This window comes from Microcebus murinus, chromosome 2 (genome assembly GCF_040939455.1).
Source record: "Microcebus murinus isolate Inina chromosome 2, M.murinus_Inina_mat1.0, whole genome shotgun sequence".
Lineage (NCBI taxonomy): Eukaryota > Metazoa > Chordata > Mammalia > Primates > Cheirogaleidae > Microcebus > Microcebus murinus.
In genome coordinates this window covers 123,502,948-123,517,856 of record NC_134105.1, presented here as the reverse complement: position 1 = coordinate 123,517,856, position 14,909 = coordinate 123,502,948, and positions in this window count along the sequence as shown.

Genomic DNA, 14,909 nt, shown 5'->3' with positions numbered 1-14,909 from the left:
TGTTGTCCAGGCCAGTCTTGAACTCCTGGCCTCAGGTAATCCTCCCACCTTGGCCTTCCAAAGTGCTGGGATTATAGGTGTGAGCCACTGTGCCTGGCCTGTTCAGGTCTTTTGCCTTCTTTTTATTGATAATTGGGTTGTTTTCTTATTGTTAAGCTTTGAGAATTCTCTGTATATTTTAGATACAAGTTGTTTATCAGATATGTGTTTTGCAAAGATTTTCTCCCAGGTTGTGGTTTGTGTTTCATTATTTTAACAGTGTCTTTTGCAGAGCATAAGTTTTTAATTTTAATGAAATCAATTTAGCAATTTTTTTTCATGGATTATGTTTTTGGTGCTGTATCTAAAAACTTATTGCCAAGCCCAAGGTGACCTAGATTTTTTCCTGTGTTTTCTTCTGGAAGTTTTATAGCTTTGCATTTTACATTTAGATCCATGATCCATTTCGAGGTAATTTTTGTGAAGGGTGTAAGGCCTGTATCTAGATTTGTATTTTTACATGTGGACATCCAGTTTTTCTAGCACCTTTTGTTGAAAGACTGTCTTTTCTCCATTGAATTGCTTTTGTTCCTTTGTCAAAGATCAGTTGACTCTATTGTGTGGGTTTATTTTTGGGCTCTGTATTGTGTTCCATTGATCTATTTGCCTATTCTTTCACCAATACCATACTGCCTTTATTACTGTAGCTGCTTTTTAGTATATGTTTTGTAACCTCATACTTCTGAAAAAAGATTTAAGATAGACTACAATTTTAGTTACATAGGAAATAGGGTAATTTTAATAAAAAGATAAAAATTGTAAAAAATAAGTATTGATTTTTCTGCCAGAGGCTCCATTTTTCACAAGCTGGAACACACAGAACTATTACAGTAGAGTATGGACAGGCTTTTTATCTGCTGGCAATTATCTGAACACATTGAGGATTATAGGTTTAGACAGAGAGAAATTCTGGGGTTGGGTTATTCTTAAATATTATTGTTTTTCATTGCATTTGTCGTGATAGTTAGCATTTCATGGTTAGTTACATACAGTTCATTAGAGACACATCTGAACACTTTAGTTACTTTAATAACTGAACCAGCAACAAACATTTGTTGAAATATGCATATGTGCATGACTGATCACATTTTTTTGAATTTTTTTCAGGTTAATGATGCCTTCCTTCATGTGATACAGCACAAATCCATGGGCAAGGTGCTTCTCTCTCCTAAATAAACCATTACCTCAGCAGCAAACTCAGCATGTCCAAATCCAAACTCATCATCTTTCCCAAAAATCTGATTTCCCTTCTGTATTTCCAAGGTGTTATCACCTTCCTTACTAATCCAGGTTTAAAATCTTAGAGTCACCTTTGATTCTGTTTTCTTATTGCTCCTAATTTAGTTTGATTATATAGTTTATTGTCCAAACTTGGACCTTTTTGAGAGTACTTTTAGTAACTACAGCAGGAAAATGTACCCCAGGCCAAACCTGCATGTATGGCTGCCCTATTTGTAATGCACAAGTGCCCAGTTCTGTCATTCCCATCTCTAAGATAGCTCTTACCTCCACATCTCTTTTCCATATGACTTAATTATGTCTCACCTGCTATCTCGACTGACCTTCTAACCAGTTTTCCTACCTTTAAATTACCCCACTCCCCCCATCCTTGTTGTACGTCATTGCCATGGTGATCTTCCCAAATCATCGGTCTGACTGTGTCTCTTGTTAGAACACCCACAGTGGCTTACCATTGCCTATATGGTGGATTCAGACTTCTTGAGCTAGCATTTCATTAAAATCATTATTTTGTCCCAGCCTTATGCTCCACAACTCCTCTGGAGCCCAAGGGTACACCGAGCTTTCCTTCTTCCCTCATTTTGCTCTGCTCGTGCATTTCCTCTACTCTTCATCTATGCCAAACACAAGCCCTCCTGACCTCTAAGACCTGCCTTTGCCACGTGCCTTTACCCTCAGGAGCGTGGGAGTCTCTTCTTTCTCTTCTGCCTTCCTGTAGCATCTCTTCCAAGATTTGCTACTTTCTGCCTTGAACCACAGGGAAATCGTGTATAGTGGGATGAACACAGGCTTCTGATTCCAAGATGTGGGTTTGAGTCGCCATGGCTGACGGAACCCACTGAGTGCGTGAGCTGTGAGCTTCCTATACCGGCCCACAAGCTGAAGGATGGCCTGCCAGATGCCACTGGGGCAAGAAGTCTGGGTTCCTGGAACCTGTCACATGTGACAAAGCAAGCTTGAGCTGTGTGTCTGCTATGAATTAATTAGGAGAGCCCAGAAATGAGGACTTGACCTGCCAGGCCCGCCAGCCTTCCTGCACCTGGCTTTGCGCACCCTGCTTCCTCAGCCCATCGGATCCCCCAGGCCCTCTGCAGAGGCTGGTTCGAATGCTGCCCTCTGCACACATGAAGCTCAGGGTGGTGAAGCTATTCTGTATATGTCTTCATGGAGATATGTCATGCATTTTTCAAAACCCATAGAACGGTACAATAGCAGTGAGTGAACCCTAATGGAAACTATAGACTTTAGTTAATAACAATGTATCAATATTGGCTCACTAATTATAACAAATTACTACACTAATGCAAGATGGTAATTATGGGGGAACCTGTGCTGAGGATGAGGAGACACAAATAAAACAAAAATATGGAATTCTAAAAAAAAAACCAAAAAAACCCTCAAACTCACCTCTTTAGAGATTGTTACTTACGTCTCTGTACCTTCACGTTTCTTGCTGTAAAGTGGATATCACAGTATCTTCCTCACAGAGCTGTTGTGGGCAGTACATGCAGTGATTGGGTAAAGCACCTGGTGCCTAGTAATCAATTGGCAAATGTTCATGACTTTCACTTCTTTCTCTTCTCCTTTCCCAATGTACCATAAATTTCTTGAGAGCAGGTACATGTTTTATTCACCCTTGTACTTCCCATAACACCAAAGTGAGTTGCCCTTGGTAAATACTCAATAAATTGAATTGAATTTGAATTATCTGCAAGTCTTACATCGCGAGATTAAATTAAGAATATGTTGCTCTAGAAACAACTCAAATGTCCTTTGACAGGCAAGTGGATAAACAAAATATGGTATATACACAAAATGGAATATTGTTCAGCCTTAAAAGGAATGAAATTCCAACATGTGCTACAACATGATGACCCTCGAAGACACTATATGTAAAGCACACCAGCCGCAAAGTACAAATACTGTATGATTCAACTTATGTGAAGTGCCCGGGGCAGTCAAATTCAAAGAGACAGAAAGTACTGGTTGAGAGTCCCAAATCCAAAAATCTGAAATTTGAAATGCTCCAAAGTCTGAAGCTTTTTGAGTTCTGAAATGCTTATTGGAGCATCTCAGATACTGGATTTTCGGATTTGGGATGCTCAGTGAGTATAATGCAAATATTCTGAAATCCGAGAGAAATCTGAAATCCAAAACACTTCTGGTCCCAAGCACTTTGGATAAGGGATCCTCAACCTGTAGCATGGTGGCTGCCAGAGGGACGGGGAATGGAGAGTTATTGTTTAATGATACAGAGTTTCAGTTTGGGAAGATGGAAAAGTTCTGGAAGTAGATGGTGGTGATGGTTGCACAACAATGGGGATGTATGTAATACCACTGAACTGCACACTTAAAATAGTAAATTTTATGTACGTTTTACCACAATTAAAAACAGTTTTAAAAAAAAGAACATATAGTCTTCACTTCTAAGTGCATCCATTAGGGAAGAGAGCAGGGAGTATGTGGAGTGCCTAGCTTAGGCTGAAGTAAGCTCCAGGTTGTCTGGAGAGGTTTTGTACGTTTGCTGGGTGCTAAACATTGTACTGCATTCTTCCTGCTGCATGAGTGATAATTCTCAAAAAGGATAGAGTGGGGACAACAGGAGCCTGACACAGAGGAATGTGTGGGCACTTCTGCGCATTCCTGATGAGGTCCTCCTCCGACAAATGTGGAAAGAGGCTGTTTTCTAAGTACCTTAGTCCACTTAGGAACATTTTCCTTCTCACTGTGTCTTCACCAAAAATCTTTTCTTTTTCTTTTTAAAGAATAGAATTGTAAAATAGGGATGAACACTTGGGGAAAGAATTTGAAACTGAGAAATTAGCAGAAGGAAGGGGGAGGAGAAAGATGTCAGGGAAGCCATCCACATGCCTGTCGTGGGCCCACGTGGCTCTCCCATGAGGCCCAGTGTGCCTGCTCTTACCTCTTCCACGCCTCAGGGGTGTGTTTCAGCCTTCTGGGAGCTTGACATCTGTGGTTCCATTTAGTAATATGCCTCTCTTCACCTCCTTTCTCCCAACCTCACTCCACCTTAATATGAGCCATTTTTATATTTAAATGAAAGTTGGTTTTCAAAAATATTAAGAAACCCAACTTTGAGTCTAATTTTTGAATGTCCTGACGCCCTCTGGCATCCTAGGTAGACCTGGGAGAGAAGGAAGAGAAATCAGGACTGGGGAAAGCGCACAAGCCCAGCCAGGAGCTGCCTTTGCCACTGCTCAGAGCTGATCAGTAGGTGTCACAGGTAATAAAGATCTACTGTCCCCAGGTCACTAATGTCAAAATGATTGAAAGAGGCAGTCTTTAAGGAGAGCAGGTTTCTTCAGATTTAACAAGTATTGGTCAGAACCTCTAATGAACTGCTTTCTGCTCTTCTGTGATCCTGCTTCATTGGAATGATCTGATTTGAAAGCATTTGACTCATATTTTAGTCATCATTTGGTTGTTCCACCATCTGAGCCATTAGTCTGAAAAAAGAATAAATGCAGCTCCAAGTGACAGTATTTATTCTATATCCATAGACTTTTCCCTGCTTTCCTTGTAGGCTGACTGCTGGAGAACTCACACCCACACACATGCCTCTCCTTTTTCAGTCAGTGTGGGTCTGTCCACCTGCACACGTCTCTCAACAATCCAAGTGGGCTTTTGTGCTGTTAGCTGTAGAACGATCCTGTCTACACACCACCAGTTATATCTGTTCCTGCTCCTTCCTCTGCAATGTGTGTGAATTTAGAAAACTATCTTTTCTGTTTGAGCTATGGTAAAGACAATAAAAGCTTTGCTATTTCACAAATGAAGGGAAATAGCGGTGCCTTCACATACTCACTTGTCTTTAATAAAAAGAAATCTGAGTAAACTAAGAAAACTTCATGCTATTATTTCTTTCTCTTATTTTTCCTTGCACATTTGTATAAAGGAATCAAAGAGCAGCTAGTTTTTTGGAAATCTTTTTTATTTATAAAAGTCATGTGAGGGGAAGGCCTAATTAAAGAACACATTCTGGCATTTTCAATTGTTCTCTTCCATTTTGCATCTTCCTCAGAGGTTATTGCTAGATTGAAGATCGGACTTGGAAATATCCTGGTTTCTGGAACTTTATAATTGTTGAGGAATCATATAAAAAGTCGCTTTTTTTCTTTCTCACTGTATTTAGAAATGGTCAGTTTCCTGAACTTTGGTAAATTACATAATTATTTTAAAAATGGTATTATTAAAATAATTACAACAATACCTACCATATGGTCACTGATAAAAGTCAAACCACCCAGAAGTTATGAGTAGAAATTATTATCCTATTTTGCTCTATCTTTTCTCCTTTCCAGTTTGGTGTTAGTCTTGCAGACCTTTTCAAACACACACACACACACACACACACACACACACACAGGATTTTTTTTTAAATAAAGATATACATATATAGGTTTAAAAATAGTATACATACTGTTCTCTAATGTCTAATGTGTGTGTGTGTGCACACGTGTATGTTTTGAGACAGGGTCTCACTCTGTCGTCCAGGCTAGAGTGCAGTGGCGTGATCATAGCTCATTATAACCTCAAAATCCTGGGCTCAAGTGATCCTCCTGCCTCAGCCTCCTGAGTAGCTGGGACTATAGGCATGAGCCACCACGCCTGGCTAATTTTTCTATATTTTTGGTAAAGATGGAGGTCTCACACTTGCTCAGGCTGGTCTTGAACTCCTGACCTCAAGCAATCCTCCTGGCTCAGCTTCTTAGAGTGCTAGGATTTCAAGCGTGAACCACTGTGCCCAGCTGGAGGCTTCTAGAAATTTAACTGTAGGGATTTAAATAGGGGAGGAAGGGAGAAATATTCCAGAATGCTGTGGCCAATGAAAGCATGAGAAATGGAGGAGAGCACTGTGAGATGAGGCTGGGGCTGGGGACAAGGTCAGGCAGAGGTCTGTGGGCAAGTCATGGGAGTTTTGACATTACCCTAAAAGCAGTGAGATGCCACTGAAATGGTGCACGTAGGGGTGGGGCAGGGGCAGCATGACTAGATGGCACCTTGGAAGAACCCCTCCAGCTATCGGGAAGTAGGGATAGGGAGGAACAGAGCAATTAAGAGTCCATTAAAGGCCAAATGAGAGGTCCCTGTAGCGGACTGAGGTGGTGGTGATGGGGAAGGAGAGAAATGGACAACAAAGAGAGCTACGTAGGAGATAAAGGTGAAGGACTTGATGTTAGATTGGATATAGGGGAGTGTGGGAGGCAGGGGTGTGAATTGGGAAGGAGAGGGAAATGCCGAGACACTCCCAGCACCTAGATATCTGAGAAGAGGAACATCAGAAAAGAATTGGGTATGGCAGTGGAGAGGGCTATGATGGGGCGGAAGGTTAAGGTCTGCACATTTTGAGATATCCAAGAGATGTCAAGTACCTGTCTGGTGCTCAGAAGAGAGGTATGACCTGGAGATAGGAATCTGAGAGTCATCTGTGTGGAAGTGGCCTTGATGGCGGTCGCGTGGCTGGGACCTTCTGTGGAGAGTGTGTCGAGTGAGAAAGGAGGAAGGTGTAGACCAGCCTTGAACATCTTTCCTTTCAGTAGAACTAAGGAATATTTCATGACTGTGCTGTGGGCCACCAAATGAGTCTGAGAGAGAGTAGTTGGGTGATTTAAAATAAGTGACATGTGGTTACAAGGCAGCCCGTATTGTGCAGTGGCCAATGCACTGTCCTCTGACAGCTAGGGGTGGGAGCTCTGCTTCCAGCTCTGATCTTGGGATAGACACATCTTTTTACTTTTTCATGTGAAAGATAAGGATAATGTGGTTTTTTTTTTTACCTTGCATGGTTCATGTAAGGGTCAGATGAGACAATATATGTAAAAGTGCTTTGCAAATTGCCATTTTCATAATGGATTACAAGGTTGCCTTGTATCAGTGTGTTTAAATTCATTTGAGAATTAAATTAATTTCATTCTATTGAAGCAACAATGTATATTTTTTAGCATATACTAGGCTGCCATGGAGCAAAAAAAATTGTTTGATTTTTAAGAAATGTCTTTCAAATATTTTTCCATTTTAGCTGAATTCATTGTACTCTTTTATATAGAAGAATAGACAAAGTGATGGGGGCCTGATGATCTGATGTATCTCAAAGACATACAGAGCCAGAAAAGGTCTAGAGAAGGACACCTAAATTGATCAAGAGGGTAGAAAATATTCTTTGTGAGGGATGATAAAAGAATTAAGGCTCTTCATTCTGGAAAGACACAGGCTGAGAGGGGAATATGATTGAAATTTCTAAAATAATGAAAATCATAGGATTAAAATATGAACTTATTAAACCTCAGAGCATAAGAACTAGGGGAAACTTTATCATCTTAAAGAAATAATTTTAGGACAAAGTAAAAATAGCAATTTTTTTTTGAGACAGAGTCTCACTTTGTTGCCCAGGCTAGAGTGAGTGCCATGGCATCAGCCTAGCTCACAGCAACCTCAATCTCCTGGGCTCAAGTGATCCTACTGCTTCAGCCTCCTGAGTAGCTGGGACTATAGGCAAGCGCCACCATGCCTGGCTAATATATATATATATATATATATATATATACGTTTTTAGTTGGTCAATTAATTTCTTTCTATTTTTGGTAGAGATGGGGTCTTGCTCAGGCTGGTTTTGAACTCCTGACCTTGAGCAATCCGCCCGCCTTTGCCTCCCAGAGTGCTAGGATTACAGGCGTGAGCCACCACACCCAGCTGAAAAAATAGCATTTTTTTTTTACACTGGAACAGTAAGTGTATAGAACTTATTATTCCCAAAGTTTGCTATGACAAAAATCAAATATTATAAAAGAAGATTTATATTGTTGAAGGATAGATTCATAGGAGATTATAAAATGAAACAAAAACCATTTCATTAACTCTTTCTAATCTTGTAGGATGACACCATAGAGAGTGACCACGATGCTTTCCTGTCTCTACCTGTCATTCTCGTCTAAATCAAGATTCCTGAATATATATGCCAGAAAGCAGGTGCACAGCATTTGGGCTCAGGGGGTCTTTCCGCAAGTATTACCTCTGTGACCTTAAGGTGTCACTTCTCTTCTATATACCTCTGTTTACTCACCTGTACAAAAAGGAGAGGGGAAGGTAATGTTAACATTAAAACCTCTCTGACTATTGTGGGAGATTTGAGAGAACTAATGTTTCTGAAAGTGCTTTGTCAATGATAAACAGATATTGTCCTTAGGAATGTAAAATTTTCTCTTTTATTGTAGTATTTCCAGTTCTATGCCCTCCAGGTGGGTTGACCTTCACCTTGGCCTTCCTGTCTCTGGCCTTGTTAGGGGGCAGTACTTACCAACTCAGAAATAAAAGAGATGATGAGGGCAGGGAACAAGCCCTGGTCCTCTAGAGAGACTGAGACAGGGTGCAGCCACCTCTTCTCTCGTTCCTCTTCCCTCTCTGGGAAGATCTGGTCAGGAACTAAAGGTAAGGAGAACTTTGCAAGCATTTTTCTTCTCCTTTGGATGTTTTGGGTGATAAGATGCCACCTGTAAGATGGGGGCAGCCTGGGCAACATAGCAAGACCCTGTCTCTTAAAAAAAAAAATATATATATATATATATGGCTGGGCCTGGTAGTGTACCTGTAGTCCCAGCTACTCGGGAGGCTGTGCTGTGGAGGATGGCTTGAGCCCAGGAGTTTGGGATTACAGTGAGCTATGATTGTGTCACTGCAGTCCAGCCCAGGTGACAGAGTGAAACCCTGGCTCTGAAAGGGAAAAAAACCCCAAAAAGATAAGAGTTGTTTGGTCCCTGGTTAACTTCCAGGGTTCTTGTGGTCCTTAGGAACCCTACAAAAGACCAGGGGCCAGGTAAGAGAAACCATGGGGACTGGTGTCTTATGGTTTCTCATAGGTTTTGGATTTAAGGGAGAGAGACAAATATGAACACGACATTTCCTTTCAAGATGGCCATTGCAGTTCACAGTGGCAGGAAAGCTGATGGAGATGTAGGGAGACAGAATGTCTTGCCTGGAGGGTGCTCTGAATTCCATGTGTATATCCCGGGAATTTGATTCGGCAGAGCGGGCACGCAACAACAAGCAGAGAGACTGGTAACAAACAGCTTCCTATTTCCTCCGCAGCTGATGTGACCCGCTTCCCCTGGCTGTCAAGCACTACTTCACAAACCTCACCTGACCTTCCTTCCCATGAGGCACAGTGTGGGGGGAGCTGCCAGAGCCAGGCAGCCCAGGGTCTGAGTTTTGGCTGCCCTGCTAACTGCTGTGTGAGCTGTTTCCCGCCCATGAAGAGGCGCTAGTAGGGACCCCCGTGCCACTGAGGGGCAGCGAGAATCAGCGAGATTACGCCGGTGAAGCGCTCAGCATAGTGCTTGGCACGTCAAGACCCTAAATAGATGCCAGCGTTTGTCGTGACCACTGGTGCCGTCTACTCCGGGGAGGATGTTCGCTGGACCACAAGCCCTGCGCGCGGGGACCAGGATGTGCTGTGTTCTCCAGGGTCTGGTGCTCGCGCTGCGCCGACAGCACAGATCTCTGCACCAAGATCCGTCGCCCCCTCTGTGCAAATCGCCCCCTCGGGCCCGGCTGAAGGCCCGCTCCCCGTGAAACCAGCCCAGCTCGTCCTGCTCTCCTCACAACTGCCGTGGGGCCAGAGAGCCGCCTCGTCTGGTCGCACTGTCCGTGTTAGTCTTCTCCTTATGTGACGTTCGGCATTTAGTGAGACTCGCGTGATCCAGGTCGCGGGCAGAGGCGCTCGCAGGGGTGAATTCCCGAACTCAGGAGGGCGGCCGCCCCTGTCCCTGCGGGGCCAGCGCAGGCGGAGCGCCGGCCTGGGCCTGGCTCTCGGGCTGCCCGCGCCTCGCCCTTCCAGGACCTGGGACACACGACAGCAGGACTCCCTCCTCCCTCCTGGTGTCGTGGAGTTGATGGGCAGCGCGCAGGGCGTTTCTGATTCGCCTCCACTCGCAACGTTTTTCTCAATAAAAACAGCATTCGCTGCCAATGGGTGCCACTTCCGTGTAACGTCTGTTGGCTGCTTAAAAGACTCCCCTTCCTTTCCTTTTGCTGTAAAAGCCAGTGGTAGAAGCTGGGGCAGACTGGCTGAATGTCTCTCTCCCTGTCTTCTCTGAAGAAGGAGCCAGGGCAGCGCCTCTCTGCGGGCAGGACCCGAGCCGCCCGCACCTGGGCGCCGCCCGCACCTGGGCGCCGCCCGCACCTGGGCGCCGCCCGCACCTGGGCGCCGCCCGCACCTGGGCGCCGCCCGCACCTGGGCGCCGCCCGCCCAGGCCCGCCCGGATCTAGGCCACCCTCCCGGTTCTGGTGGCGCCAGGAACCGCTGCGACCACCAGGGGCCCCTCCTGCAGCTTCCAAGTCAGGGCCAGGCGCCTAGCTCTTCCTGTGAGGGGGCTCCCTTTGGCTTCAGCTTGTAAAATCTCCGATTTATTTGTTTATTTACTTGTTTCAGTTTTATCCTTTCCTTTGCTTTAAAGGTTATCTTTTTAAAGTTAAAAATAACCACAAGGAGACCTTGTGATCCTCTTCTCACTGACCCAGATATTTTAAGAGACTCACAGCAGCTTCTCTTCTGGGGATACAGGGCAGCTCTCAGGAGCTCAGGAGCTAAATGTGATGATAAGACCTTAATCTTGTTCCCCACACATGAGACACTCTCCTCGCTTTTCTTGCCTATCCAAACCCTACTAATTCTTCAATGTATCGCAGAAAAAGCCTTGGACTTGGGGATAAAAGACTTGTGTTCAGTTCCTGACTTGGAAACACACACTATCTGACCTGGGACAAGTCACTTAATGTCTGTGACCTCAGTGCCCTTGTCTGTAAACCAGGGACGCTGAGAATTTCATGGAGTAAGGGTGGAGGGTTAGGGTCCAGAGAGCCTGGTGACTGAAATACACAGAATGGGCCCAAAGAAATACTTACCAAACTCTAGACAGCCCAATTTCAGTAGTTCTGGAATCATTAATCTCTCCTATTTTGAATTTCTGTGTTATTAAGCCTACACCATGCAATTTAACAATTAACCATACCTGTCTTTAATATGTGACTCTAGTTTCCTTTGCAGCCTCAGCTGGTGGATATGTTCTTTGCAGGACGGTGCTGTGCATTGTTTTCTTGTGTCAACACTGCAACAACAGGCACTTAATCCTTGCTGACTGGGGGATGGAGTGCATTACCGTTTAACTAAATGTGGCTTCTGTAGCTCAACACAGATTATTTTCATTGTCTTTATCTCTCTGGTTTCACTGCTTGTTGCTAGTGGTGAGATAGCAGGAAATCTTTTAGGCTTTCATTATCTTGTCAGATTGTGGCTTCTCATCAAATATATGCTATATGTGTATTCAAAAATACCGCTGACCTGCTATGAACAGAAAGTGTGTTTGAATTGTCTCTCCACTGTGAGGATGGGTTTCCCCGTTGAGCTTTGTTTTCTCACGCAGGTGGGTGGAGCCCACCGCGCAGGTGAGCTGGCGAGACTGCCCTGCCCGCTGCTGGACACTGCGGTCTGTGAGGGGCCTGTTGCTGACGCCCTTCTAGCTGTGACAGGCTCTCACTGGACTTCATAGTGGCCCGAAGAGCCTGTGTTCTTTGAGTAAGAACACCCTTCCCAGCTGTCACATCACTGCCACAGACTGCCAGCTGTGGGTGGAATTGTGCCCCCCAGAAGGGATGGCGAAGGAAGCCCCTGGTACCTGTGAATGTGACCTTATTGGAAATAGGGTCTTTGAAGACATAATCAGGATCAGGTGCTACTGGATTGGGGCAGGCCCTCGGTCCAATGCCTGGTACCCTTACAAGAAGAGAGCTTTGGATGCAGAGAGGGAAGAGGGCCGTGTGAAGATGGAGGCAGGGATTGGAGTGAGGCAAGGAAGTTCTGCCCGGACCTGCAGAGGGAGCGCGGCCCTGCTCACACCTTCATTTCAGACTTGCAAACTTCAGAGCTGTGGGAGAATGAGCTTCTGCTGTTTGAAGCAGCCACGTCTGCGGTAATTTGCTACGGCAGCCACAAGAAGCTAATGTGCTGCCTAAAGAGTCTACATAAAATACAAATGGGAGGCTTTGATTACAGCCAATGGCCCACCTTCCCCTGAAGGCCTCGGCACTGGTCCCGCACGCCGCACCTGGTGACTGCTGAAGTTCCAGCCTCCTAGGCCCTCGCCCCTGCACAGCTGTGGACGGCTCTCTGCTTGACTCCATCTCCCGCACTCCTGGCCCCACGCCCCTTCCCCTGTATCCTCACCTCTTTATGAACGTTCCTCTTATCTTTTTGCTTTAAGTGCTGCCTGGCTCACTTCTGGGAACATGGGGACACCGCTCAAGTATACTGGGTCCTGATGGTGGGGGTGGAGTGTCCGCCCTGCTCCTCGAGACCACTCTCAGACTACTGTTCCTCCTTAACCTTCCCCTCCCTCTGCTTTGGCGCGCAGGCCGTCAGAATATCCCTAAGCCTCCCACACTGTGGTGGCCCACCAGCCTACGGCCACTCACCTGCGGTCAGTGAGGCTCTGAGCCCCTGCGGGCTCACGGTCACTCTCCACCACCACTGCTGGCCTCACTCGTGGTGACTGCATTGTCCACTTAGGTCACTCAGGCACAGCCGTGGCTGCAATTCAGAATTATTTGGGAAGCTTTTACAGAAGCCCGGGCACTGCTCTTTTCTCCTCCCCTCCTCCTATTTCCAGCCAGTAGAATCTTTAGGGGGTTGGAGGCATGCGTATTTTTTAGGGGCTCCCAGGTCATTCTAGCACGTGGCCAGGTTTGAGATCCACTGGCCTAGGTGACCTGAGTAGGGTTCTGGCCTCTCAGATCATAACCTCCTTAATCCCACAGCCTTCCTCCCACCCCAGCCGGCCATCTCACCGTCACAGTCTGGTGATGGTCATGACTAGAACTTGCCACACCTCAAAAATGTTGACTTCTGGCATGCTGCTCTGACCGCCAGCTGACTCCCTCTGGAACCCCAACTCCAACCACTGCTTGGTCTCACCAGGTCCACCAATCCCTCGTCCCTATGCCTTCTCACTGCCCATTGTGGCCTGCAGGCCCACCTTCCTGATGTCCTTTCCCAGCCGGAGCCATGGTCCTGCTCAGCTCCCTTGCTCCCACTGTCCCGCTGATGCCTTCCCCCGGCAGCCCCCAGCCCTGATGGAACTACGCTCCGCTGTTCATGCCGCATCCAGGCACCAAATCTCAGGATGTGGCTGGACACAAATGCACAGCCGGCTCACTTTCTATTCTTCAAGAGGCTACTTTACACCTTTTCCATCCAAAGCAAGTCCCTTAAGTGTCTCTACGCTCTCACTCTTCCATGGGGCTCCTCCTGATATTCACACTGGCAGCCCCTCTGCCTTCCTGCCCTGCTCTTGCGTGGAACACTCCTCGCTGGAGTCATCTCTCCTTCCCGGGGAAGTATTCTCAGACTCCTCTGCCTAAGTAGCCTCCTCTCCTGACCCTGAAGCTCTCTATGCTCTCACTCTGCCTTCTGTTCGTCAGGGCACTCACCACCATCTGACATCACGGTGCATTTATTTCTGTGTGCACACAGGCTCCGTGCAGGCGGTTCCCTTCTTGTGTGGCCCGTCATCTCTGCCTCCCTGTGGCAGGGCAGCGCCCGGCTCACAGCAAGCCCCAGTGAATGAATGAGTGAACAGATGAACAAAAGGATGGATCTCTCTCTCTCTCTTTTTTACATTTATTGAGCTAGACATTTTAATAGCTATTTCACAGATAAGAAAAGGGAAACTTACAGCAGTATCCTGAATGTCTGGAAATCACAGAACTGGCAAGTGCTAGAGAGGGGATTTGAATCCACCTTACCATACTGTCTCCACACTGGTGAGATCTGTTTCTTCCTCTAGAAAGGAGCACAGCAGCTCTCCCCAGCCAGGACCCCGTCGTCCTGATGGAGAAGGGCAGAGACATGCTTTTGAACATCACAAGAGAGACGTCTCCGGCTGCCCAGGTCAGCGCTCCCCCCTGCCGGCCACCGCCACTCGGGGTGCGGTGGGTGCTGTCTGGAGGGGGAAGTGCAAATGTCTTGCTCTGTGTCTTGGCCTGGCTGGTGATTACTTGATGTCTATTGTAAGGGAGGAAAAAATAATTTTCTTTCCAGTCTTCTGAGTTCTCAGCTGGGACCGCTTCGGCAAGGAAGTCCCAACACTGACTGACAGATGAGAGGATGAGCAGGAAGCTGAGCGTCTGGTGCTCAGACCGCACCCAGGCCCGGCTACCTCGCGCAGCCCTCCGGGAGGGCCCTGCGCTGCGGGCTTCGGCCCTCCCCGGGGCTCTGGGACGTCTGGGGCACTTTTCAGTGAGATGCAGGGCAGGCCCGAAGTTGAGAGTGGAAAGAAGCCCGGGGCCCTGATGGAGAGCTGGGCTTTCCCATCTGCAAGCTGAGGCAAGATCTCCACCTCACTGGCCCACAGGAGCGAGGGCGGCGCTCCTCCTTGTGGAGATGCGGGGCCGCGAGGCGGGGCGCCCGCCGCACGCACAGCCCGCCGCACGCACAGCCCGCCGCCCGCCGCCCGCCGCCCGCCGCACGCGCAGCCCGGGCCCGCCGCCCGCCGCACGCACAGCCCGCCGCACGCACAGCCCGCCGCCCGCCGCCCGCGCAGCCCGGGCCCGCCGCCCGCCGC